Raw genomic sequence first — 27,983 nt, forward strand, 5'->3', positions numbered from 1 at the left:
CACTGATTTTAGAATCTTTGAGATGAACATGGTGTGCCGATTTCATTGTGTTGGAATTCATGCTATTATTCAGGAGCAGTGTTCCAATTTGAGCAAAGTTTCAGTGGAAGTGCGTTCAGAGAATATAAACCAATGTTCCGATTTGCGCAATTTTCATTGGAAATATGTTGTGAAGAGTATATAGGTACGGAAATACCATGCTGTGACATCTTCCATTCTGCGTTTTTATTAGTATCACAAGAGTGACTATTTTATTAATAACTTAAGTCCAAAATGTGTTTTCTTTATGTCTCATTTCAGCGATTTTTGTATTCATGTTGTTGTGATAGTGCGATAAGAGGAATTTCCTTTGGTAATGACACTGGATAGAACGGGATGAGTTGTTTCGCCTACGCAATTACATTCACTATATAATTCGTCATATCGACTGCAGTATTCGTATTAATCATGTATTCTGTACATTTGTCTTCTAGAAAAATTCTATTTCAACCAGTATACAAATTATGCCTTGGGGGGGGAGTAAAAAATATTAAACAGAAAGAGTCGAGGGACAAGAAATACGATTCCAGAAAGACGACACACATTCCCCAGTCCGTTGAATCAGATCAGGTATTTGTTGTCACCGTTGTAAGCTTATGTTTTGGAAAACGTACGTGCAAGTTCCTAAGAACATGACTGTGCATATCGGGCTGCTGTGTTTCCATGGTGATAAACGATCACAAGATATCCCTAATTTACTAGAAGCACGTTGATACAGTTTTCAACCCATTATATTTCTTTTGTAATTTGGAGACGTTTCTACAAGAAGATCTGTTCATTACCGTCTTATTTTATATTTGGGTTAACTCCTTTGCTGAACACACATACGTTGCTGACGTTTTTTTCCCCCAAGGGCAAAAGAAACACACGGTTCTTTACCGGAAATTTAATAGAATCTTAGTACATTGCCTTATGCATGTACACGTATCTGATATTTCCGATGAATTCTCAGTGGAAAATATTTTCTTTTTTTTCCTATCTTGCCGGGAACCCGATATTAAAATGTAAAATTTCGGTTTAAAATACAGAACCAATCCGTATGATCAGTAAGACGGAACTTATATTATACACGAGGCGTACGCGATATTACGAATTGCGGTTTGTTACAAAATACACTGTTATCTGTTATCCGTCATACACAACCGATTGTATCGGTTGAAGTAGGCCAAGTTTGCTAATAAAAGCAACGGTTTCGTATCTAGGCCAAGTTTGCTAATAAAAGCAACGGTTTCGTATCTAGGCCAAGTTTGCTAATAAAAGGTCTCTGTGCTGCTCTAGGTCCGTGCCAAGGTAAAGCTCTGTGAACACAGTGTGGGAAAGTGGTATATGGAGATACTAAAGTTCTCATTAGTATCATTTTCACAGTTGTATTTAGCTTATTTACTTCTGTGTCTGCCTAGATGTCCTTTTGTGTTTCGTTTTGTGATTTATCGTACCGCGTTCCTTTATTTTGTTCATAAAATATTCATTTCGATTTCTATGTACATTCATCGTGACACCTGGACTCATGTGCTAACTTCTCTTTATCCAATAACATCCATCTTCTATTTCTAACATCCAATCACATTTCTGTGTACATTCACCATGTCACCTGGACTCATCTGCTAGCTTTCCATCGTCCAATAACATCCATTTTCAAATTCTAACACCCAATCACTTCCCTCCTTCTACATATCTTTAATCTTTCCCTTATAAATATGCGCGGCGGGCTAGTTAAGGAAGAAGTGCGAACGTGGCCAGTACGGCTACACAAGACTAGTGTAACTTTTGTGTGTATAATTGCAGGTTAGTACATACTTCATCTCAGTGTCCAGTTATTTTGTCATTTGTATCTTACCTTTACTTTTAATGTTATCTTATAGTATTTATTATAGTTAAGGCAGAAGTGCAGACGTAGCCAGGACGGCTACACAAGACTAGTATAACTTTTGTGTGTATAATTGCAGTTGCAGAATAAAGGTACGGTCAACTACAAGTTCCGAGACTTATCGTTCTTGGTGCAACCTGTCAACCATCGTGACGTCACTATTACTGACCGAAGGTATGGTACATATAGTTACTGTAATTGTTGCGGACACAAGAAATCAGTAGAGAACGCATACTGAAAAAAATACAGAACATAGTATGAGTGATTTACTTTCTCAAAGTTCTTGAGAAAGATTACACTCAATTGTATTTATGACGTCATTTCTTGAAAATATTGTCCCGAAAATAAACACATTCCAGTTGTCAAATGCATGACACATGTAATATTATGAAGACCATGGTCCTGCGAAGACTTGAATTATCGAATTAATCGCATCTGAATATCAGTGTTACTAAAAAAAATATATAGTATTGAAATTTTGGTCATATCCGGATTTAGGTGTTAATTGTTGGAATACGACATTTTCGCTATCTGATCTCTCGTCAAATTCACAAGTTTTAGGCGCTTTATAGCACCCCCTTGTGACTGCCAGGTAGCCGGATGCCTGACTAATTGTATTGTTTTATGGTTCATCAGAAGTTATTGAATATTGATGTCATGTTCGCGGACAGCATTGCTGTTTTCTTACTCCTGGGCTAATGTATGTAGGCTGGTACATGTATGTTGGTTCTTTGCATTGCTAGGTTTCTATGTAACTCATGACCGTGTAATAGGTATCGGCCATTTCCGCTAGTATTCGGGCATTTCCGAAATATTACTTTTGCTGCGGGGTTTCTCTTTTTCTTTTCTTTTTTTAAAGGAGGCCCTGTGACTTTATCAATTAACGCAGATGGAAACAAGTAGGTTACGTACAAAAGAGGGACTTCGCTGGGTAGCACTGAATGTGTGTATTCTCTCCGAGTCGATTATGGCCACTTGAACGGACCTAGTCGTTGCAAGAACATAACACATACATCACTACGCCACCTAGTGGCAAAACCAACAAAAGGGCAGTTCTAAAAAGACTGTCGACCTGAGAAGGCGAAACTTCACGCACAGGTAATTCTAACTTTTAGTCGTGTAAGAAGAACCATGGATGTATATTAGGGAGAATCGATCCATGGAAGAACGAAAAAAAAAACTTTGAAAAAACAAATGCGGGAGAATAGACGTTACATGGCTTGAGGGCGCTGCACCACTTTTTTTTCGTCACGGTGACAACGCACTATCGCTTCATCATGCACCATCGAGTCGCAATCAGCAGTTATCCTGTCAATTGTTACAATACAAATCATATGGGGTTAACCAGATATCAAATTCTCGCGTTCAGTGTAAAAAAAGAGACTACCATTTATCATGGAATAGATCAGCCATAAATCTTACTACCGCTAATGATGTTTTCTTCTCTCGAGAGAGACAACGCTACTAGTGAGTTCGAGATTGGAGACATATGTTATTCCCAAGTTCATATCATTGTATTATTCCTAATACATTGTGTCATTCTGTACTAACAAACATCCACGAGGTCCCGTTTGTTCAAAATTTTGAAAACAGCGTATACATAGGGGTGTTATTGATACCATATTACTTCAAAATTGTCATTTCGCGAGTCAGAACAGTGTGTTTTCCCGCTGATGAAACGAAAACTAAGCGCTGTAACGAAGCCATAACGAGAGCTAGGGTTTCACGACTTTGAACTCTAGTTCTTAAATTAACGGATTTATTCGAGAGGACATGTGTTTTGAAAGGTTTACTCTGGATCAATGGGAAGGGGGGCTTTCTTAGTGGGTTTTCGAAAAATCATCAGGCTTCCACCTGTCAAATCTGAAGTATCCTGCGTGGAAGTTGCCCTGCATGAGATTGCATACAGTACGAACAAAATGCCTTAATGTTTAATGTTTCTTCACTCCTTCAGAGTCCATTATCCAAGTTGCTATATGGTTATCCTTTCCAAACCTAGAAACGCTCCGTCCTTCAGTCCAAGAAACTACACATAGTATTATATGTATTTAGCGGAAGACGAAGAACTGATGACGTATCTGAAAATCAAACGCCGTGACGGCCATGTTCGTTGACTCTGGATGTCATATAGATCTTTACATGTAATCACATTCAATGCCGAAACGAGAGTTGGGAATAGGAGAAAGATCCCACCAAAGACGGGGCTTACAAGAAATATATCCAGACATACACGTGAATGACTAAAAACTTCACGGTCGAGGTGATTCAGTCTCGTATGATCAATCAATATTTGTTGTTGCTGTGACAGACTCAGTGTCTGCCTAGATTTCATAGCACCTGATAAGGCACAGTTGACAGGAATTATTTCATAAAACAGAGATGAATATTTAAAATTTTGGTACTTGATTGACAACAGGACCAATGCCTTGCATTCTGAATCTAAGGAAACGAACAGAATTTATGCTCTAAGTATGTGTATAAATATATGTCGGTATTGCAGTCTTCGTGACTTTGTCCGTATGCTAAGTCGTTTAGAAACATACTGTCCTGATTGTATTCTTTGTGAGATTGACAACAGGACCAGATTCTTCAACTTTGTCCGTGTGCTAAGTCGTTTAGAAATATATGTGCTGATTGCAGTCTTCGTGACTCTGTGTGCTAAGTCGTTTAGAACTATACTGTCCTGATGACAATCTTCGTAACTTTGTCAGTGTGCTAAGTCATTTAGAAGTATGTGTCGTTATACAATATTCGTGACCATGTCTATGTAATATTTGCAGTCGTTTACAAACCTGCTGTGCCCTGATTGAAGTCTTCGTGACTTAGTCTATGTACGACGTCGTCGTCTAGAAATGTGTCCTCAAATGCAAGACCATTAATATTGTAAATTTAGTGACTTGATACTCTTGGTCTACGTACGACGTCATTTAGCAATATATGTTCTCATTGTAGGTTTAAAATTTGGGTCTTTTCACAACGTCATCATATAAAAATATGTTTCGTTATAGTTTTCGCTGGATTCCAAGGACTTTGCAGGCTGAGAACGTATATTCGACTCCCAGCGACCTTGATATAGCTACGTAGAAACCAACGCTGACGTGTATTCATTTGTACCCAACCAGGGAAGGAATTAACACCGACTGTGTCATATATATGCTATACGTGAAGATGTAGGGACATGCGTTTGGTTTTTTTTAAGAAAATATCAGCAGGTCTTCGCATTGGTGTTATACCTTATCAGGGGAGTCGAGTCGTCGTAAGGATTTAGTTAGACTCAACTGTTTTATATCCCATTGAGAATCGTAATCCTAGTAATGCGCCGTTGAAGTAAATTTCCTGACTTTAAAAAGACTCGATGAGGATGTATTGATATGTGTTTCCGATCTGGTTGTGACGTGAAAATAGTGTTTTCTGGCTGTGAACTTTGGTCATGACTGCCAAGGATAATATGAAACTGTGTCACGTGACCAAACTCTCTACAATGACATTTGACGGTCTAAACTTAGATATACATGTACAGTACAATAAACATTCAAGTTTGACTAGCCAGCCAACGACCGCTTATCGGTATTTTGAAACCCGATGTTTATAGTTCATAGAATTTCTATAATAAACACGGTTAACCAAGGCTATAGCGCCACCTATGATAAAAATATAGCTTACTTTGTTTTCAATGTTTTCCTGCTCTCAAGGTTGGATATGCGTATGCCAAATATAAAATCACACATCAAAATGTGTTACGCAAGTAAAGTAAGCATTCACATTTTCAGAGTATACACCAAGTAGCTTGGCAGGCATATGAATAGAGCGTTTCTGATTATTATTATTTTTTCAATTTACTGTTGCCACAAGTGAAGGTACCACGAGTAAATTATTCAAGGAAAACCTCTCACTTCAAACACACAGATTCTGACTCTCTTAAAATACTCCTTAGCTGAATATAATAGGGAATAAATATCCCATTCCTACCAGACATCGCACTATAATACAGACATCTTCAAATTTTTTTTTCTCAAAAACAATTAATTGGGGAAGAGGATACAGTGTAGCAAAAACTGGATTCGCTCCTGTATCCATAACTAGACTGAGCCACCCTCTCCCGTCATCGTATTCTAGCTTGGTATTCGTGTCGTACTTATACAAATGCTAAAAATAACATTTTTTTTTCATTCTGAGGGGAAATGTAAAGATTCACGATGTGTGTATTTTGCACGTCCTTGTAATATTCGGTCACTCGTTGATCAGAGCTTGATTGCATGGTGATGTTTGTTCTTTCCCTATTTCCAATCTTGTAAACTAGAGTGTCTGCCACTTTCATGGTGGTGTCGTGGAGCGTAGACCGACAGAGCGCCATCTACGGGCACGTTTGTATACCTCAACTATTAGTATTGGATTTCAAGAGAGCAACGACAGACTAAGTTGGAAGAAGGAGTAAGAAGAAAAGAATAGCGTGTGCACATTACGTAACAGGACAAAATGATTTCAATCCGTGTTCCTGCCATTCTCAGACATACCTCATGGCAATGTGAATTGTGATGATCCAAAATAAACCCGTGACGTGTATTAAAAGTATTATATTTGTTACATTCCACTGGAACAACCGGTCACATTTAGCAGAACCACGCCTACAACATCCAGCCAGCCAGCCAGCCGTCCGTCCGTACGTGTACTCGCGCGCACGCACGCACGCGCACGCACACACACACACACACACACACACTCACACACTGTAGGTAGGTCTACTTCCATACCAAAGACGAGACATGGGCAAATTTCAATATACAAGTATTTTGATATTTCAGTATAATACATGGTGCAATGTCGTTTACAAACCTATACTATAATAACAACTAATGCAATGCAACATTAATTTACCATAATTTATATAAAAAATAAATATGCTTCGTATTAGGATCAAATCAAATTACAAAACTATTGTAAGCATTATTTTTACACTTTAACGATCTTCATGTACTTCGTGTACTCGTTCTAATAACGGTTATATACAAATTTATCTTTGATTGGTACAAAAAATACATTTCAAAAGTATTTTGTCATTATAAAGTAAAGCTCTAAAACATGGGATAATTGCATTTAAAAATGGTCACAGCTCCCTGTGGATCAAATCTGTGAAAACGTGTAGAAATATTTGAGATCCAACGATGAACTTTAAATTTGGGTTCACAAAGAAAATTGACGTCTTGTACTCAAAATAACGACTACGTTATTATCAGACTCCCACTCGTCACCTTGCCACCTCGGTAAAAAATAAGTCGAATCTACATCTCTTAATATCATCTTAATTATTTTACCAAAAAAAATATGCATATTAACACGGCCATTACACAAAAATATACAAAATATGTTATCTCCTGACAATGTTAAATCTATGTACAAATATCTAAATATCTATGTACAAATAACTATCACGGTATAAACAAATAATACAATATGTTACAGTACCCTTTCATATGGGCATCGCCGGTCGAGTCCAAAAAATTAGTAGTTCGTACATTATTTACAATTAGCGTATTGACGGTGATAAGATTATAGACCTATCAATATTAAGGTAGTGTATGCCTTGGAAATAAAAAAAAATAAGTTTTGTTTTTACATCACTCCCATTCGCAATTAAAATGAAGAAAAAAAATCGGAGGTCACCGTACAGATGTTTGAAATATAAAGGTAAAAATGATCCCACCATTTCAGTATCCAATAGGGATGTCGAATACTGTCACTGTGTTAACTTCGGTGGAAAATATAATTAAAAGAATGTCGATTTCATTGAAAACAAGATGGCGAACTCCCCCGAATTCCTTGTATTACTTCAAAAGGACAACCAGTTAAAGCTGTACTAGATGCAACTGAACATTTTTTTGAAAGTGTTTTGTTAGATACAGTACGTTACTCGTAATATTGTACACCCTGAACAGTATTGAATCACCGGTAGGTGAACGTCTTACTTGTAGCTGTATACATGATATGGTACAATAAATCAGATCAAATTGATTGTTGGTTCCTCACCTAAAACTTGGCGCCCTCAACGTCGATCATGTTTTCAACCTGTTTCTGCAATACTTGTGGATAAGATCGACTACTGATTGTCACGGTTTTTAACATTTTTCAGTGAATATATTGTCGGTGTCTGATCGAAAAACAATACTACAGTTGCAAACTAGTGCACTTAAACATGGCGACAGATTCAAAAGCAAGCTTTCGCTCAAGACGATATACTTGACGTATGACGGCCGTGCTTTTTCAAACCGTGCTCCAAAACTTTGGAATCGAATTGCTTCCCACAAGGAGTTCGTCTGTCATCAAATCTGGAAACTTTTAAAAACAAATTGAAAGCACATCTTTTTCAAACTAGCATATTGTGTGGATTGAACCTTTCAAGCGCCATCGAACAGAACTTATCTTTTGGAATCTGGCGCTAAGAAATTATTTATGATTCATTGATTCATTGATTGATTGGTTGGTTGATTCATTGATTGATTGATTGATTGATTCGTTGATTGATTGATTGACTGATTGATTGATTGATTCATTGATTCATTGATTCATTGATTCGTTGATTCATTGATTCATTTTATATTAACCTCTACTTAACACTCAGATACAACATGTCTTTTTTGTAAGTAATTGACTCAATGAATCTGTTAATGAATATATAGTTGGTTATTTGATGAAAGAAATATCTCAGTGGCAGGTTTAAGACAGATTTGAACAACGTTGATTTTCACTGAAATTGGTCCATGGGCGCATGCTACCTTTAAAACGCCAGTATAAATGTCAATCTTATCCTTCTAAAAAAATCTCTCATAAATTACTTCTATTCTCCACCTGTACATATGCAAGATCCTCGAAATTGTCTTTAAGGAATACAAATATACATGTCAGGTATGGAATGTTAAGAATGCACAAAAGTGGCCGCCCCTTCCTTGGTCGCCTTCTTTCAGTTTCCTACAACAAGTAGCCTAGGGAAGATTTCGTTAACTCGTTTAAAGCAACAAGAACAGAAACTCTCTATGGTTTCATGTTTGAATCCTTTAGTTTCTATCACCCATAGTTATTTCACCAGAAATCGTCGTCGGTCGTCTCTTACGCGGGGTGTCGCTTGAATCCGAAGTGAATTCCCATCCAGGACGCTTTTCCTTCAGACAGCAGCAGACAAGCCGTTTGAAAGCTGTACGATACTCGCTGTTGAGTAGGGCGTACAGGATCGGGTTCAACGTGCTGTTGACGTACCCCAACCACAGGAAGATCGACAAGAGATCGTAGGACACGTATTGGTCTGTCAATGGAAAGAAAGTGAAGATAATAAAGTAGGGAACCCAGCAAATAACGAAACATCCCATGATCACGGCAAGAACTTTGGTAGCTTTGTGTTCGTCGACAGCTGACTTGTTTGATTTCTTGACCCCGATGTTTACGCTCAGTGCGTTGATTTTGCGTGCCTGTTCCCGCGCGATGAGAAGAACTCGTATGTAAATGACAATCATGATGACTAGAGGGATGAAGAAGAGAAGAATGCCATCTACAAGGCTAAATACAATGTCATGAGCGAACTCACATTGGTAAACATTGTTGTAGTTCTGGACCTCACCGTTTGCGGTATTCCACCCGACGTGTATCGGAATAAATGAAATCAAGAGCGAGACGAACCATATCACACCAATGAAGATCGCCGCTTTTGTTCTCGTCATCTTCTGATGATACGAAAACGGGTCGGAGATAGCTATATAACGGTCCACACTAATTGCAAACAAATTCAACATGGAAGCCGTGCAGAACATCACGTCCGATGACACCCAAATATTACAGAAAACTACACCTAGATCCCACACTCGTCTGAGTTCGTAGAGCGCGCTGAATGGGAGAACGGTGATTCCAAGAATGAGATCGGCCACAGCGAGTGAAACAATATAATAGTTGCTGATCGTGCGAAGTCTGCGATTCTTCAGAGGGGATAAAATCACGAGTATATTTCCAAATATAGTCCATGCGCATATTGCATATAAAACAATACCGAGAACGGAGAGGGCTCCGTCGGATCGTCCACCCCAAACTCCGGCATATGGGTCTTCAGTGACATTAGAATCGTTACTAGCCATAGTTGATCACCTATTTCCTCTGCCGTTTCTCAAAACAACCCTTATTCAGTTATTCATTCACCGTTGGCGAACCGAGTTTCTATCTTTGCCAAACCTCCCGGCGAGTCTTCATCTCATGTGATGCTACCATTATCTGGCGAAGGCTTGTTCCAATTATCGACACAGCAATTCAACAAAGTGGCCTGTAGCTGTACTTTTCCTGTGGGTCAAACAAATTATGTTATGTCAAATTGTCTGTTTCGTTTTTCACAATTGAAAGAACAAAATTAAATGACTCGCCTAGGAAGTAGTCTGAGCTGATACGCACACGGTATTAGTCAATAGCTAGAAGTTGTTCAATTAGTAAAATTATATCGTGTACCTCTCTTAATCAACGTATTGCTGTTATGCCGTGGGGCAGAGTTCCAATAATTCCGTACACTCCATTTGGCAATGCTTAGCAGTGTGTTAAATGGCTACTCTTTTTGGTGTACGTACCGTGGTTTAACTTTCATTAAAGTGTTAAGTGGACATTTCAATTTGAAATATTCGATAAAGTTGAATTGAGTAAGACGGACAAATGATATGCCGGGCTATTTTCACCTCACATGGTGCTTCTAAACTAACGTTTTAAATCCCGTGAGACAAGCAGGTCATCAATACAACTCAACTTGAGCACATATGTGTAACTTTTTCGAAGATTAACTTCGACATCTCGTCACTTAGACGCTTTCCACGCTGATAACTTTCGACTGAATTAATGATAGTCCTCCGTCAAGTAATACAATCAAAATCAAGTTTGACATTTCAACTATATTCGTGAGTGGTTTCCTTTCTACAGCAAAGATACCGCTATATTTAAACTCCTCTCTGTGACAACAGCTACACATGCTGTATAACGTCAACTGTGACGGAATTTTTTATCAAGAAAAATTGATGGATTTCTTTCAAATTGACTTGTCATCGTTGGCAAAAGTGTCTGCAACATAGGGGAGCCCGAACACCTGTTGAAAACCCACCATCTTGATTCTGGTGCATTATGGGAAACCTTGTATCATTCCGTCACGGTTGATATTACAGTAGATCGATTATCACATTTTTTTGTAAACCACACGGTCAAGGTTACAGAAACCCTTGCAGTAGGGCTATGTACAACCGCCACTTGTAATAACTGCCGATGCGTATGCTTGTAGAAACACCGACACTTCTGCGGTACTAAAAATCACCTCTGCCATGTACTAAAACCGCCACTTGTAATAAACAGCCAATATTTGCAATAATTATATCTTTCCGATCATCCCTAGATTATGTATAACACTGTATTATATGCTATACCTAAAAATGATACAACGGTACATTACATCTGCGCATGCTCGGTTTTTAAAAAGTTGTCCTATTTTTAACAAATAATTCGCGATGCTTTTGTTTACTTGGCTGTTCACACTCTTCATAAATTTGATACCCCTTCATACAAATTAAGTTTGAAAATTAAAATTAAGTGATGAAAGGAACAAGCTTTAAGTTACCATGGTAATAGCTCATAATATGTATTAATGTTTGATATCTGTTCCATATAATTTGCCATTCTATCGTGAATATTCGAAGCATTAACGCTAACAACTTGACACGTCCCCGTCCTTGCGACGTCCCTAATATCAAAATACATGTTTTTCTAAAAATATATTTGCAATGCTTCTTGAATTAAAAATCCATAAAACATCAATTTGCATTATTTGCAACCTAAAATAAATCTTAAAAGCACGAGTGGTGCAGCCGAGTAACATCGTTGTGGTCAAATGCTAATGACTGCTTCTGACGTTTGAAGACGTGCTTGAATAGTAAAAACCAATACAGAGAGTCTTAATGAAAACAGATACCATTGCGGTTGCACGGAGAATCAATTCGATGTAATATTATTTTACAATGTACTTAAGGGCTTTGATTTCCTGAAACCATTTTTAAATTACTTGACGCAACAACACACACACACTCAAAACAAGAGGAGATCATTATCGCCAACGTAGCGTGAAATCAAATAGTAACACACACACTCTCGCTCCCTTGCTCGCTCTGATTAGAATTAACCACTCACGGTTTAAAAATTATTATTTTTCTTTTTAATATCGTACAGTGTGCACTGTATGAATAGCATATTGCTATATATGTTCGATCTGTACAATATTATACAATGGTACAGTATCGACCAAAATTCCGTTCATTCATTGAGACACGATTTTAAATGGTGAACATGGAAAGAGAACAATAACGATGTATACATCTTTTTGTGTAATGTAAATGAGATATCCTTTCTGTGGGGAATACCTATATCACATTTTAAATGAATAGTCTATTATCGATATTAAATCACTGAGCGTGCTACATACTATTAAAGGGATTCCGAAGTTGTGCGAAAAGTGGGTTTTTGTACAACGGTAAACGGAATCATTAACGTCTGTGACGTAATCAAACACTAGCAGCGATATAAATCATCTTTACGGAAGACATTATTAAGACGACAAGACGCGCTAAAATATGAAAGCATTATCATTCATTTTTTTCTACTTCCAAATTCATGCTTATTCGTTGCGATAAAAAAACCTAATTTGTGAATAGTATGCTTAACTTCGTTGATATTACCACAGTGATATTACGTAGGAGAAAAATCTTCAGACGTTGCCTTAGCGACAGACTAAAGTTTTCTCACTGGCATCGAGAAGCTAGTCAATTTAAAACATTACAATCTGTACCTGGACAAATTTTTCGACTCCATGAGTCCGTCCGTATAAAAAAAACTACATCACATACAATGGCCGATGTCATTCAAACCTGACACACAGGTGCCACAACCGCAAGGCAAGTCAGTGAACAAAATGTAAATGTTTAGTACACCCTACAACATCGTTTTGTGTAAAACTGTTTTCATAAGCTGGGAGTGCTTGAATATGCATATGGAAGCTCGGTAACCGAGCCTAGCGTTTTTTCTATTTTTTTCCACAGAGTGTCATAGTTCATTTTCATAAATTCCTGACCAGAGCTCTACTCGTTGCCAGACACGATTTTAACATTTTTAAGTGTAACAAAAGTAATTACCTAAAACTTAGACTGAGAAAGTCGTCACGATTCTGGTTTATTTATTTATTTGTGGTGTTTTTTTATCATTTTGCCTCCATAGTTTCTATCTGAATAAGGCGTCATTCAGATGAAAACGATGTTACGTAATCACGCGAGATTTAACAGTCAGGCGATCAGATTTCAGTCTAGCGTTGTGTTGGCAAACCGTCAAAAAAGTAATCACAAATGAATAAATAAATCAGACTGGCGATTTTACCAGTCCATCGAAACGTAGACCATGCCTTTATGTGATGGTTCACGCGAAACATACGCATGCCAGAAACCTATGGAATTTTAAGATTACATCTGCAGCTAGCTCTGCTCGTTATCAGAAGTTTAATACAATGATCAACTGCATTTGAACTGTCTCCAAAGGTGATGTAATAATGTGTCTGTCCGTTTGAATTTGATGAACTGATAAACAAAACAAAACGCCAACGGGGAAAAACCTTGCAAACGGCGATGATCATTATACAAATAGTATTAACTATATCCTGGAATTCGCACTAAACATGGTGCTCATGAGTCAAGTTCCTATTTTTTTGAAAATATGAAACTCAGCAGGAGGCAATTACCATTGGTTGAATTTTGTTTATTTTGATGTAAGATATTTTACTATTGATTGATACATTTTATGCAGTGTGATTGATTGAGTGATGTTATATTGAATGACAACCTTCCACAGAATATATCATTTCATTAGTACCGTGGGAATATTTCAATAAACCTTCGGCTTTATCATGGCTAATTTTATTACACTGAAAGCTGACCTTTCACCCCGAGTAAAATACAGTCGGTGAGATGAACATCAACGATATTCATCAAATTCTAAATCATACCCTTGGTTTAGCACTTGTAACCGACTTAGTAATGTTCGCGTTAAAACATCCAAAGTAGCCTGGCTGAGCGACTTGTTACAGTAATTGAATCTCTTTACAGAGAAACTTTCTCTCTATAAATTGGGATTACTAAAGGCTGCCATGAGGCCAATGGTAAGATTTACAATGTGTGTACATTTCCCCTACATTACACTAATAATACTTGAACCACGATGTTCTACAATATGTATATGCTCACACTTTCCCTACATACATACATACATACATACATACATACATACATACATACATACATACATACATACATACATACATACATACATACATACATACATACATACATACACACACACAGACAGACAGACAGACAGACAGACAGACAGACAGGCAGGCAGGCAGGCAGGCAGGCATACATACATACATACATACATACATACATACATACATACATACATACATACATCTGAATATATAGTGTAACAGGAAATGCGGGCACTGTACCATCAGTAGCAAAATCCGATTGTAAAATTTAAAACGGTGATATTAAACACAAGAAACGTCACCATCGTGAGTTCAACTATTCTATCATGATACTAAAATCTAGAGAAAGTGACAGCTCTTTCTGACTCAATTGAAAAGTTCATCGAGGCAAATATTTGGCCCTGACCCTTCGCTACAAACGATAAATCATGAAGCATAGTTTCGGCCTGCTTGACGACAGCATGTCCAGTAGACCCGATAGACACATCATGTACACTCTAGGCAAGTAAATTGACTCCACCATCGTGCCTATTAATACGATAGCTGTGAAGTAATTTTATAAGACACACGGGAGGTTTATGTTTGGTTGATCAATTAACTGTTTTCTATATCAGCTTAGTATAGAAAACGAAGATTTTATGATTTGCGATTTATGTTTTTCTAAATTGAATCTGAAATTAAAACTATGTTGTGGACAAGAGTTGTTCATGTGAGTTATTAATAGTTGTTAACGTGTGCTTACACTGTATTTTTAACGATTGTGTTATAAAACGGTCTGGCTGTAATCTGTTCGAGTTGAACTGTTCTGACAGAAGTGAATACTATCAGACACCGTGTCGATACGTTAAACGTGGCTTGAAGTAATGAATCTAACATCGAGGTGTTTATTTGTGAACTGGTTTTCAAGAAGACGATAGGAAACATGGTGCAAAGTCTCGCGAAACAGAAAAAAAATTGCTGTTTTTTCTCTCGCATTGTATCTGACTAATTGCACCTGACACTAACTTTCACAGTGATATACATATACGGTGAAATCTATATTTCTTTAGAAAATATTCTCAATACCTTTTATGCTAAATTATATTATCGCTTATCCCAAACAATGTCAGAGCCAAGTGCCATTCGGTGAGTATTGTCAAATTAAGTTTATAAAATTATTCTAGTCAAAGATAAGTATACGTTGTAGTATAGTATTGAAGGTTGTAGGTCATCTTTACGTGTATCGCGTTAGGAGTCTGGTTATAAACCTATATCACTGTATATGTGAAACAGAGATTTTAAAAATGCTATTCTAAAAATAATTAAAAAAAATAAAAAAAAGTTTTCTGCTCGCGAAATAAGTATTATAAAGTTGGACTTTAACCGTACAGAGGTCATACCATTTTACGGCGTTTAAAGATCTAAGTGTCGTAAAACATGTCGGGCAGATGTGGCATAGGTTTAAAACAACGTCATGTAATGAATAAGAAGAAGGCGAGTGATATTCTAATATAAATCACTACGGGTGGTCTATATACATAATATTGAAATAATAACAGTTGTTTTTAAATATTGATGGGGAAATTGTCACATAGTAAACTGTCCTGACGCTATCAGTAAAAAGAGTAATGACTGGGTCGAGTAGAACAACAACAAAAATAGTCGCCTACCATCTGCCACACATCAATCTAACCCATAAAGTTACAATAGATTGTCAAGACTGTAACGAGACCAGCGCTATCACCACATAAAAGACAAGATTACTATTCAGCCCATATCACGTTAGTGTTCACTGGCTTTATTTAATATAACCACGCAGAAATCAATAACGACACCGTCTACACTTTAGGTTGGCAAGCTCGCAATTATTTGCTACATTTTGTCTTAACGAAATAAACTAATCAATGTAGATGTAGACTTGCGGACGCCAATGTTTTGATGTCTGTATTTCATGTTTGCATTGTGGTACATTGGTTCATATTATTTAGACAAAGTGTTGCAAACTGTATTTAATTCATCCAATTTTGATATCTTAAAGTGTAGCATATGTAGTTTTGTTATTGGTTCCAGTGTGTTGGTATTTCAAACAGAGCCAGTGAACACTAACATGAAACGGGCAGTAGAATTTGTTATATTTTCATACTGACCTGGGAAAGATTCCGTTTTTGAGGAAGTATCAGTATATTAGATGAAACAAACTACGAACAAAGTTTTCTTTAATACCACCACCCCCCCACCCCCCCACATCCCAGACTTTTAATGATGATCTTTAAAACAATGATCTTTTTAACGATGATCTTAATGTACTCATTAAGTCCTAAAACCGGAACAGAGAAATTACATCAGCTATGCAAATACATAACCAATTGATATACCCATGGAATGTCATCTGTCCCCCAAAACACTTCTCTTTTTTGACAAGCTGCAAGTCGCAGAAAAAACAACAACAGTTACAATTTTCCTAATCTTTAAATCATTCTTTATGGATTTATGACGGTGCTGGTACACTTTAACCCCCACTCCACCCTAACTTTAAACAACAAGAATGATTGCTCCGAGAAATCACGAAAACGGTGTTTGTGGGTGAACTAAAAGGCAGAATTTGTTAGGTATACTTACTATCGCTGCAAACTGGAGTTCAAAAGTTCCCCAATGTTCCGTTTTGATCACGTGATATTTTCTGTGTACACACCTGACAAAATAAATGACACAGCATTCATCGTAAATTTCCGTCAACCGTTCGGATCAGATGTCATGTTAGGCCAAGTAGTATTACAGTGATCTACTTTTATATCTTCTTATGATATGAAATCAAACTTGCCTCATTTATGAACCTAACACCGACGAACATTAAGAACCCAAGTAAGGTCAAAAGTCGGGTATCTATGTTGGCTGTCTAACTGTCGCTCGTTTTGACAAGCAAACTTTTTTTTTGACATTCCTGTCTGGTGTCATGCATTACAATGAAAATCGGTTAAGTTGAAACAAAAAGTCGTTTGACTCGACAAAAATCTCACTTGCATTGCTACATTTTACCATTGTGATTTTACTGTCCAGTTTAACAACTATTTTACTAACATTACTAAATTATAACGTCTGGCTACATCTTTCGATCTGACACGACGGAATTTGCCGCAAAATTGACACAAAAAAGGGCAAATTTACAACATTTTACACAATTATTAATCTTTTGCAATTTATTGAGTTACAAACAATGACTTGGCATATGTTGTTTCACATTGATTTTTCAATAGGAAACCATAATTATGATAAAATTGTTTCATAAATTAAAAATCCAAAATGTATACCCAATCCTCATCCATATGGCCACTTTAACCACACATCCTCGACTGGGTGCCACGGTCAAACAGGATTTATAAGGGATGTATTATAAATCTAAAACGAGGTACATTCACTGCAAATATTGTCACCCTGACGAGCGAAGTTGTTGACCAAAAGAAATCACTCAGCAAGGGAGGACTTGTTTATTCCAAAGAAATCATTCTATAAATTTAAAGTTAAGTCTTCGAGTTTTGTTTACTGAAGGATTGTTACAGCATAAATTATTGTAACATAATCAGTTTTTGTTTAGTAGGTGTTTGACCTGAATCATCTTTCCCGCCACTTCAACTGTTACATTATCAGTGTAGTAAACTGTGAAGAATCACAATATGTATATAATCCCGCCAGAAAATTATCAACTTTCTTCAGACAATAATATTTACTTTATAACTTCTGACTTGTTTTATCTGTTACGTTTACGTCATTCACATGCAGGGTGGCTTATTTCTCTGTACCGTACAACAATGATAACAACGCCGTTCTGTTCTTGTGAATACTCGTATTTGGGGTGTTACTTTTGCCTGCTAGCCAAAATATTTACTGTAAGTCTTGGGTTAACCATTGCAAGGGAAAGGTTTCTCGTTAAGAGGAAAAGTTCAAATCTGAACCTTTTTCCCGTCTGACCTTCTTGTTTTGAGTTAAGTATGACTTGTTCTGTTTTGCTTGGAGAAACACGGGAGTAGAAAACTAAATAAATGATCCGATTACACAATATGTCACTGGCATCAGAATTGAAGATAAATCTGTCAATGAAATCTGTCTGTAGTGTGATGTTACGATCATTTCAAGGAATAAGTCGAGTTTTCAGTATTTACGTGGAACAAAAATCTCCAACGATATCTTAAAGTTGATTGCTCGTCTGATGCGCATGTCTGGATAAGTATATTAAAATTTTGGTTATATTTTGTTTTTGAAAAAACATGCATTGAAATACACTCTTAAGACCCATCCAAAGTTACGACTACCACGCTGAATTTCAATTTGCATGACGCCAGATTTCCCGTGAAGAAAGGAATCTGTTGTAAACCATGTAAATTTCATTTCAGAAACAAAGTTTTGTTTGGAAAGTGGCTATTATAAAGCTTTCGTAGCATGGGACACAAGGCGCGCATATGCCGCCAGCCTGAGACAACCAATGCCCTTTTAAACGCAGCATATTGTGTTTCAATACCAATCAGCCACACACTGTGTCTTTGTGAGATAAATGTTACATCTTCTCGGCCTTTCTTAAGACATTCTGTATGAAGTGAATAATATCGTGCTTTGAAATTAAAGGTCATGCGACTTTGTGGCTTTTTATAGCCTGCCATTGATACATATGATGTTTGGCGCTTATTTTTGTTTCATATTGAGATACTCTTGATACCTTGAATCATTCGTAGCGGCTCCAGCTATCACAAGGAATTCTTATATTTATATTTACAGTTTACTCTTATTTTTCCATACATGAAATTAATGCAATGTGAAATCATGAAATGACTTTCCTGAACCTAAAGTTTACGAACACACCTTTATTTCCCGGAGTTGTGTTCCCCTTTCCAGTTTTCAACTTTTAGTTATCAATAGCTATTCGCATTTGTTAAAGTTTGACATTCGTTGTGCAGTTATTTAATTATGTTTTGATTTAATCTGTGGTCAAAGTACTACTGTAACAACAAATAGCTATTCCCCGATCCAACTCAGTAAAATCGTCACATAAAATGTAAATGACGTCATAAAGTCTTGGTATTTCCGTATTTTTATGGAAGAGCTAGTAGATTGTTGGAGTTATACGACCATCGCTATGGTCAGAGATCAATGGTTAGCATATGGTTCATGTATGCATAAAGTGTTTTGGTTTATGGTTCAATATATATCGAGAAGTACTATCATATAATGAATATTGCAATAACAGTGGATAATTCAAATGCCTATCTCGATCACCCAATATGTGACTGCATTGCTTCGCAGCTAGTCCAGTAACTATACTTGTGGTCGTTCTCTCTCTCTCTCCACGTATGGTCAAATGGACAAATGCTACTGAAAATCTAGTTAAATATCCTGCCGGGAAATGGTGGACGGCACATGTCAGTAGTAATCTATCACACACTGACGGGCAGTTGTAATTGGTTACTTCGTTCAGTTTACTACAAACTCAACCTCCAGTCTTAAAGGAAGTCACATGAGAACACGATGACATCATCATGTTTATTTCAATACACCAATAGCATTAAACTACTACTGTTGGTGGTTACAGAATAGAATGTCATGCTAAAGAATGCCATTTGACTATATGGTGGAGAGAGATCATAGAAAACGACCACGCATATAGTTACAAGACCACTTCGCAGCCAACACATGGCAAAGATGATAGTATGTATTAAAATACAAGCAATAGTGTTTTATGCAAATTTGTCTCGTTAATATGCAATGAATCAATTATATATGCAAAACATGTATCTATGTATGTTCAGGGCCTGAATCAAGACATACAAAATTCAAATAATGCTTCTTGATATGATATTGATTCAAATTATATTCACTTTAATACCTATATACCTGTTCTTAAGCTGGATGAAATTTGAAGCAATCTTTGTCGCGATACATCCCGATCACTTGAGCTTAACCAGCAAAAAGTTCCCTATGTATTTTATCATACTTGAATTTTATCAATTCAAAACGACCAGAAACAAACTCGAAGAGATTTCAAGAAATTTGATATTTCAGGTAAATCTATGCCCGAGGCGCATTAATTCTAATGTTGATATTTAAGACATTTGAATTTTTTATTTGTTGTTACATGTATGCTGTTCTTAATCACACAAGAAGATACGTGTATTAAGTATCCTTCGTTCCTATTATCCCAAGTTTTGTCATTTTTATAACTAACTAAAGTACTTGGATATCTCTTCAAGGAATTTGTAAAAGTCAAACACGGAATCAAGGAGAAGGGGCAACCCGTGGTAAATTCCAAGCATTAAATTAACCAATATCAGGTTAATAAAGAAAACTTAAAATTGATAATTGACTGGCCGTATTGTACCACGGATTAGGGGTGATAAGCTACCTTTAATCTTGAAATGTTTTTAAGCAAGCTAGCTATTAACTACCATTTGTTTCTTTTCCCCTCTACTCAGCGAATCATCGGCGAAACGATATATATATATATATATATATATATATATATATATATATATATATATATATATATATATATATATATATATATATATATATATATATAGTTTTTAACTATTACGCTCTGCCACTGCGGTATAGAGCACTGTCTTAGCAGATTGATACTCACCGAGTTATATATATATACAAGGTTTTAGCTATCCGATGTAGGCATGAGGTAAGTCATCTCAAACACCTGAAGTACGTACCTTGGTATTTATAGGCAATACATTGTAATTCAACTGAATCCTTAGCGCCAGTGTATGATGAATAATGCATTATTCATATTCATATTCCTTTGAAGACACCGTTATGGATAATTTATTATTATAGTACAAAATAAAATGTGTCGGCGAAACAGGTTTTTATAATATCATAAAATATTAATAAAATCATTCTGTAGATATTAATTAATAGCCGATAGGCCCGCGATTTCACGAATACGCCTTTAACACATCAGCGCGCTCTGTCTGTCTGTCTGTCTGTATGTCTGTCTGTCTGTCACTCTCTCTGTCTCTCTCTGTCTCTGTCTCTGTCTCTCTCTCTCTCTCTCTCTCTCTCTCTCTCTCTCTCTCTCTCTCTCTCTCTCTCTCTCTCTCTCTCTCTCTCTCTCTCAGATTTTGTCCATGGTAGGCAAATTTAAAGTGTAAAATAGATTATTTTGATTCGACATTTTCTGGTAGCGGGGAGTTTTAACAACGAGGGTGCTATCCTAATATTGCTAATGACAACTGTTACTGATACAAACAATGTCAAAGTCCTGCCACTCGTTTCAAATGGTTCACCTGTCCGTGAATCCGAAAAAGATTAATCTAATTAAGAAGGAGATTAAATGATTTATTCCCTTACAAGTAGTCATTGATTCTCCTGGCAGATGAGGAACTTCAAAGGTTCTTAGATTGTATCGATTCTCAGGAAAACAAGTTGCCTAAGGCAGATCTGTATTTAATCTTTGCTCTTAGAATGAAACACTAAAAAGTAATTAACTTGGAGTGTACAATTGATTTCTAAACAAGCATAGCAGAAAGTACGAAGGGTATAATTAAACATTGATTCTTTACAACAGTTGCTGTATGGGACTTCCACATACAGACATTGATTTAGTAAGACATTACTTGCTTTTCTATAGCGTATAGGTGCACCGATTAGTATTGTTCGTTCTTGATAAGGTTTACTGTTTTAAGACAAACAAGATATCGATTAGTTCATGCAACATTATCACGTCTAGCAACTAGTGTGTTTACTAATGTCTGAAAATGATATATAATTTGAGTAAGTGAGTGAGTGAGTGAGTGAGTGAGTGAGTGAGTGAGTGAGTGAGTGAGTGAGTGAGTGAGTGAGAGTGATAGCAGACGAAAACTCGCTATGACACTGTCCCGCACCGACAAAAACCGTAGATTAGTCAAATTCAATTATATTCTATATATATTTGATGATCTCGTGGTATCTATTTTTAAACAGTACAATTGCTTCATCTCACTGTGGGTAACTCCTCCCGTTGTTTACTTTATCGTCCAATACTGGACCTTATAGCACGTCAGCTATTAAAGACTTGAGGGTAAACACTGACGTTTGAAAGGGTGGAAACACGCGGCACGGCCTGACACATGTATCACAAATCCGAATGTCCCCTGCAGACTCAAGTTTTGATATGTACCATGCAACAAACAAGCAACACGTGCTACGTCAATTCGGCACACAATGCAACAGTTTCATCCTCGATTCGTAGACATTAAAGTAAATATCTACTGAAAAAGTCCATTATAAAATCTTACCGAACTGCCATTTAATCAGTTGCTATTTTGTCAAAATACGCTACGAAACAGACAAATTAGAATTTCCTACGGAGATGCTCTAAAGTACTCGACTTGGTGGTGATAAATTCGTTTTCAAATTGAAACTATAACTATAAAAATGTTTTGAAAGAGAAAAGGGATTTTAAAAAAATATGGTAAAATTGTCAGCAACACGCTTACCTTTATATGGATTCGGCTGTCGGTTGTTTCATAGTACTAATAGCTTCACACACTGAGTGTTCTTAATAGTCTGTAACAGACGAATAGACAGAGACGAATGAATTGTATTTCACCAGGCATCGGTATACATTTCATGTTTTGATGAATATATCCACTTCCTGAATTTCCAGACACGGATTAAGTGTCTGAGAAGTGGCTAACCCTTGATCTCATTGATACAATGACAAGCTGAAGTGATGAGATTTGTCAAAGTGGTGTTGATGGCATGGCAAACACGTTAAAAGAGGGTTGACTATGATACACTTTACTACTGCTCGATTTTTCTGCATACAAGTATTGGATACATACCCATACTGTATTATATATCCTTTGGAGGCCGAAGACCGCCAACATAGAAAATCGCAAAAAAATGTTATTTCAGAGGGGCAATATTTTAATAGTTAAAGCATGTATCATCTTTATTTTTAATCTTAAGCTTCACAGTGCCATTACATTCATTCTCGTAAACCAGAGCTTTTATTTCTTCCGCGACACTGCGACATAACGAGACGGCGCGTTTTGGACGGTGCCGTAAAAGAGGCTGTGGTTTGCGACGATGCATTATATTACACACAAAAAATTCTAAGTTGTAATTCTAGGAAGTATGATTTTATGAGCACGTTATTGCGCAGATATCGCACTAAAGGGTGGCACAAACTCACAAAGGTCAAATTTCCTATGCATCTATTCATGGTAAAATAATGGAATAAACCCAAACTTTCTAACAATTATACTGGGAAGTATTTTCTTTATATATGTTAAAAGCTAGTTTGGAAATAAAAAAATCTCCAAAACCGTCGTTAGACGAATTCGTGGCATAATATCGTCTGCTTGGCCGATGCAAATATGACAATAATTCCATTTCAGACCTAATTTGCATATGGAAGATTTATCTTAATTTGAGTAATCGTATCAGTTTCAGACCAACTCATTAAGGAAGTCAATCCATCCTGTAGTTTTTGGTTTTTCATCTTTTAACCAAAAACCACATCATGGTTACCTAATTTGCATATCAAATAATGAGGCCTTGCAAAAATCTTTATTTACTAGACACCCGTAAAACAAAGTTTCAGATGTTGCTCGATCTGCAGTTTAATTTATTTTAGTTCAAAGTTCAAAATCACTTATTTTGAGTCCTAATTTAAATGTTAACGAATTCAATCGCGCGTGCGATCTTGTCTTGAAAAATTCTTCGGCTGGGGACATCAAAATCAAATTTCATGCAGTTATTTTTCAGTTTCTTAGACCGATTTGCCGTTTCACTTAACCACTTTGGTTTGAATGCTTTGCTAGTTAGACACCTAAAATTACATCCCCCAGGAAGTTTCGTTGCAATTGACATTTTAAGTCGTTTTAAACAGTGACACAAGACAGAGAAACATGAACATTTTGCCATGCGTCTAAAGCACGACTAAACCACCTTCTTGATTAACACAGGCCTTTCTCTCAATCTTTCCTAACTGAGCCATCAAACTAATAAATTTTGATTAATTTTTGTTCAAATGTTCGGATATTTTTAATCGACAGTTTCCAAGCTTTCAAAGTGTATTCCACAATCAAATTTAGCATATTTCTTACCTGATGCGTTCAGTCAAACTGTCGCTTGCAATTTGATGATACATGGCGGGTTTTGACAGTACATAGTGGCATTAGCAGTGGTGGGTTAAACAAACACTTTGAGAGTTCAAAATCACTTACTTCAGCGTGTCATTAATTTTGGCATATATTTATCATTATTTCATTACCGTTTGTATTTACACGGCTTTTAAGTCTGTGTCGCTGCTTTTAATGTTCCGTTACTATGGATATGAGTATGGCGACCTACATTCCCCACTAGCGTTTTGCGAATCAAGCATGCTCAAGAGAGCAGTTTATGTGACATACAAATGTACGAATTTGACAAATAGTGCTTGATACTAACTTAGTTGGAAAGTTAATCTGGGCAAATGGTAATGTGAATTTTACTATGTACCTTTGCACCGGAATGTTTATTCCCCAGTTTTGATAGACCCTGGTTCGACTTTATAATGGAAAGGTTGGGATTGGCATTTAGGAGTAGGTTTTCCAGAAGCCGATAAGTCAATAGTTGTGATCTTTTTGTCCGATAAAACTTGAATGAATCGTTTTCCTTTTAGCCATATGTTACATGCAGGCAACTGGCTCTAAGTTTGCATGCCGTGGTGTGTGTGGTGTATCATAAGAACAAAAAAAAGAATAATTGACATACTTTCATGCCGTCATGTAATATCAAACTCTGCAACACAAACCACTTGCCCGCCAAAATAATTTCACAAACTTCTTGTTATTTCTGCAAGTTTTTGGTATATCTCAGCTTCGTGTTAGGTAGCTGTAAATTGCTACTAACATTGTGTTATCTTTCTTGTTTTCTTCTAATTTATTTAATTTGTATTTCTCGGCTTAATTTTAGTCTTGAATGATACAATTACTTAGTGTACTCACTATATATAACATTTTGCACACCTCATCTAAACTTTATTTTAGTTTGTGGTGAATTGGTGTTATGAAATTGTGTTAATTTCCAAACTTTTTGACCAACTTTTTGTTTTCTCTGTAACTTTTAGGAACTGTCAATCGAATTTTAGTTTTTTGTGGACTGCTGTTGAAATTGTACTACTTTCCCGCCAAACTTATTCGACTTTGTTTTCTGAAACTTGTTTTGACACTTTTCAGACTGGAATTATAGACTCCACCATTAGCTGTGAATCTGCATTAAACATATATCAGCAACCCCCCCCCCCCCGAAAAAAAAACAAAAAAAAAAAACATTTGCACAAATATTGCTGTGATTCTGTAAGTAAAACTTCACCGATGTATGTCTGGTTTCAACTGTGGTTGGTGAGAAAGATAACTCACCTGAATGTAAAACAAGACCAATGTATCGGTATCATTCACTTTTACTCATGGTGATATTGGTGTTGGCGTCTATCCAAACGTCGGCGCCCGTAGGCGGAAGTGACGCAATTAGAACTCGTTTTGGAAAAAAGAATTCAATGCCATGATGTTTCACGATTTCGTTGCAGCCCTGAATTATTTACATTAATTTCCAAGTTGCCATAGGCTATGTAAAGCCTGTTGCTTACCTAATCCAATCTATTGTTGTCAATCTTGGGTTTAGAGCTCGTCTTAAATACAGTAATTACAGATAATGTTTTAGTCATGACTATCCAACGGATGGCCCATTTTACAGAATCTACTTCCGATTCTTGGCAGGTGACAAATTTAATACAAAAAAACAACCCAAATCTAATAACCATATAGAATGTCTCATTTTTTCGCATGTAAAAATCAGTATCGGTCTATTGTCACCATCAACGTTCCCTTGTGTTTCTCCATATGTCTGTCTCCAGTGTTTGATGGCTCAACGCGTACGGTGTCTATCAGAATTACCAGGCGGGAAAAATCAACTTTTGTTTGCAGCACGGTGCCGATTCAATCCAAGTCTATTCATTGAATTCAATCAATATATTCGCATGCACACACATTGACGAAGACCAGCATCATCAGTACACAATATCATCGGAAAATTCGATAACCACTGTTTCTTGAAGCATTACACTCTAAATTATAATTGGATATGTTATACTCTTCTTGAAGTTGAAATGTGTCGCATCATATTACATTCCTACTGTACTAATGGGTGCCTTAAGGTGAAATGTACCTCGGAAATGAACTGCTTAACTGTAGCTGTTAATTTGTTCAAGAAAACTCCACCCGTTCTCTGTTAATTTCGAGGAAAAAAAATCAGGGTCACCGTACATTTTTTCTTAATACAAGTCAATATGTTCTCAAAATTAAGCCATTTTAGAATCCAATATGGCCGCCAAATACTGCATTATGGGAAAATAACGGATTGCTTATTTCCTTAACAAGACAGTGGAGCCCAAAATTTACCATTCTTTTAACAGGACCAGAAGCAAGACACATGGCAAGTTTAGAAAGATTTGAAGAACTTTGAAACTCGTTCTCCTGGCATATTCTACTATAAAGCTCAAGTTCTTTTAAGTTTTCGTTATTTTTCACTTTTTTTGTGGCCGATGAAAAATTTACCGAACTTGTAGTGAAAACGGTTCCATTCTTCTGAGAAGTTGAATTATGCCTTGACTAATCGTTTATTGCAATGTGTGTTCATTACGTTGATGTCTGTATGTAAACAACTGTGGAGCAGGAAATTGTTTGTCAACAAATTGCAACTTCGTGAGATATTCATGAGGTTTTATCACAAGGCTTTGCCAGCTAAAACCATGTAATAAAATATGGTCTTTGAAACTTATCTATGAGAACGGGACTTTTGAAAAATAGCGTGCCTGGTACAGTTGTACTGGGGCTTGAACAATCCAATCTGATTACGATGTTAAAGAGTTAGCCCTGCTCACCATAATAAGCCTCACGCCTGATGTTTTCACTGGTTTTGAACTTTGTATATTCGATTACGATGTCTGTGTGTTCGCCGTTTCCTCTATTAACAACCCAAGCGTGAGGTCATGATAAATTACTCAATGCAAAACAACATGTTTAGTTACGGGTGGCCGGAAACTGTCAGTCATTTTCAAATAATGTCATTAGATATGACCCCCTCCCCCTTCGTGTACAGTGGTTTGACCCAATCAATGAATGAACGTCACTATTTTGACATACCATTACTATTTAATCATTGCAAGTTTGATGGGGTCCTACTCTTTGCAATCTTCTTGGACGCCACGGTGATTACAATTACAACATAATTACAATATTCAAGAATGAACCAAATGACATGTTTTTACAAAAGCTAAGCTAAATGTTAGATTTATATATATATATATATATATATATATATATATATATATATATATATATATATATATATATATATATATATATATATATATTACAACATAATTACATATAATTATAACATAATTATATATATAATTATATATATAATTACTATATCATTCTCTCAATATCTTTCCTCCTGAGTGTGTAGAAAGCCTGGGGACGAAATATGACCCAGTAAACTCTGAACACAACTTGTTAAGTTATACTTTTAATAACAGAAACGACACTCCCTAGGTGTTCAGTTTGTAAAAGGTTGATCAATGCACTTTGGTTAAACATCGTCATGGTTACATCGTTCTTTCACAGGTGTATAAGCCAATTAATCGCCTACTATTGACTTTCCGCGGAAATGTTGACAGCGATCGTGTCAATGTTGCTCAGTGACTATCAGAGGTGTTAGCTTCTATACACAATCTTGAACACAAACTGTGATATGCCAGCATGT

At 36.5% G+C, this 27,983-nt stretch overlaps 1 pseudogene across 3 annotated transcripts in view; it reads right to left on the reverse strand.

Moving 5' to 3' along the window:
• Positions 1-6,723: 6,723 nt before the first annotated feature.
• The window catches only part of LOC144446541 (histamine H2 receptor pseudogene), a 29,865-nt pseudogene continuing 8,605 nt past the window's right edge, over positions 6,724-27,983 (reverse strand). Inside the window, exons 2-4 of one of the 3 annotated variants that reach the window (XR_013481963.1) lie at positions 22,664-22,733; positions 16,809-16,881; positions 6,724-10,219 (exon numbers count right to left, since the gene is read on the reverse strand). The product of XR_013481963.1 is annotated as a histamine H2 receptor pseudogene, transcript variant X2 (transcript). The remainder of the gene's footprint in view (positions 10,220-16,808; positions 16,882-22,663; positions 22,734-27,983) is intronic. The other 2 variants (XR_013481962.1, XR_013481964.1) reach the window with 2 other exon arrangements.

The sequence above is a fragment of the Glandiceps talaboti genome, chromosome 15 (genome assembly GCF_964340395.1).
Source record: "Glandiceps talaboti chromosome 15, keGlaTala1.1, whole genome shotgun sequence".
Lineage (NCBI taxonomy): Eukaryota > Metazoa > Hemichordata > Enteropneusta > Spengelidae > Glandiceps > Glandiceps talaboti.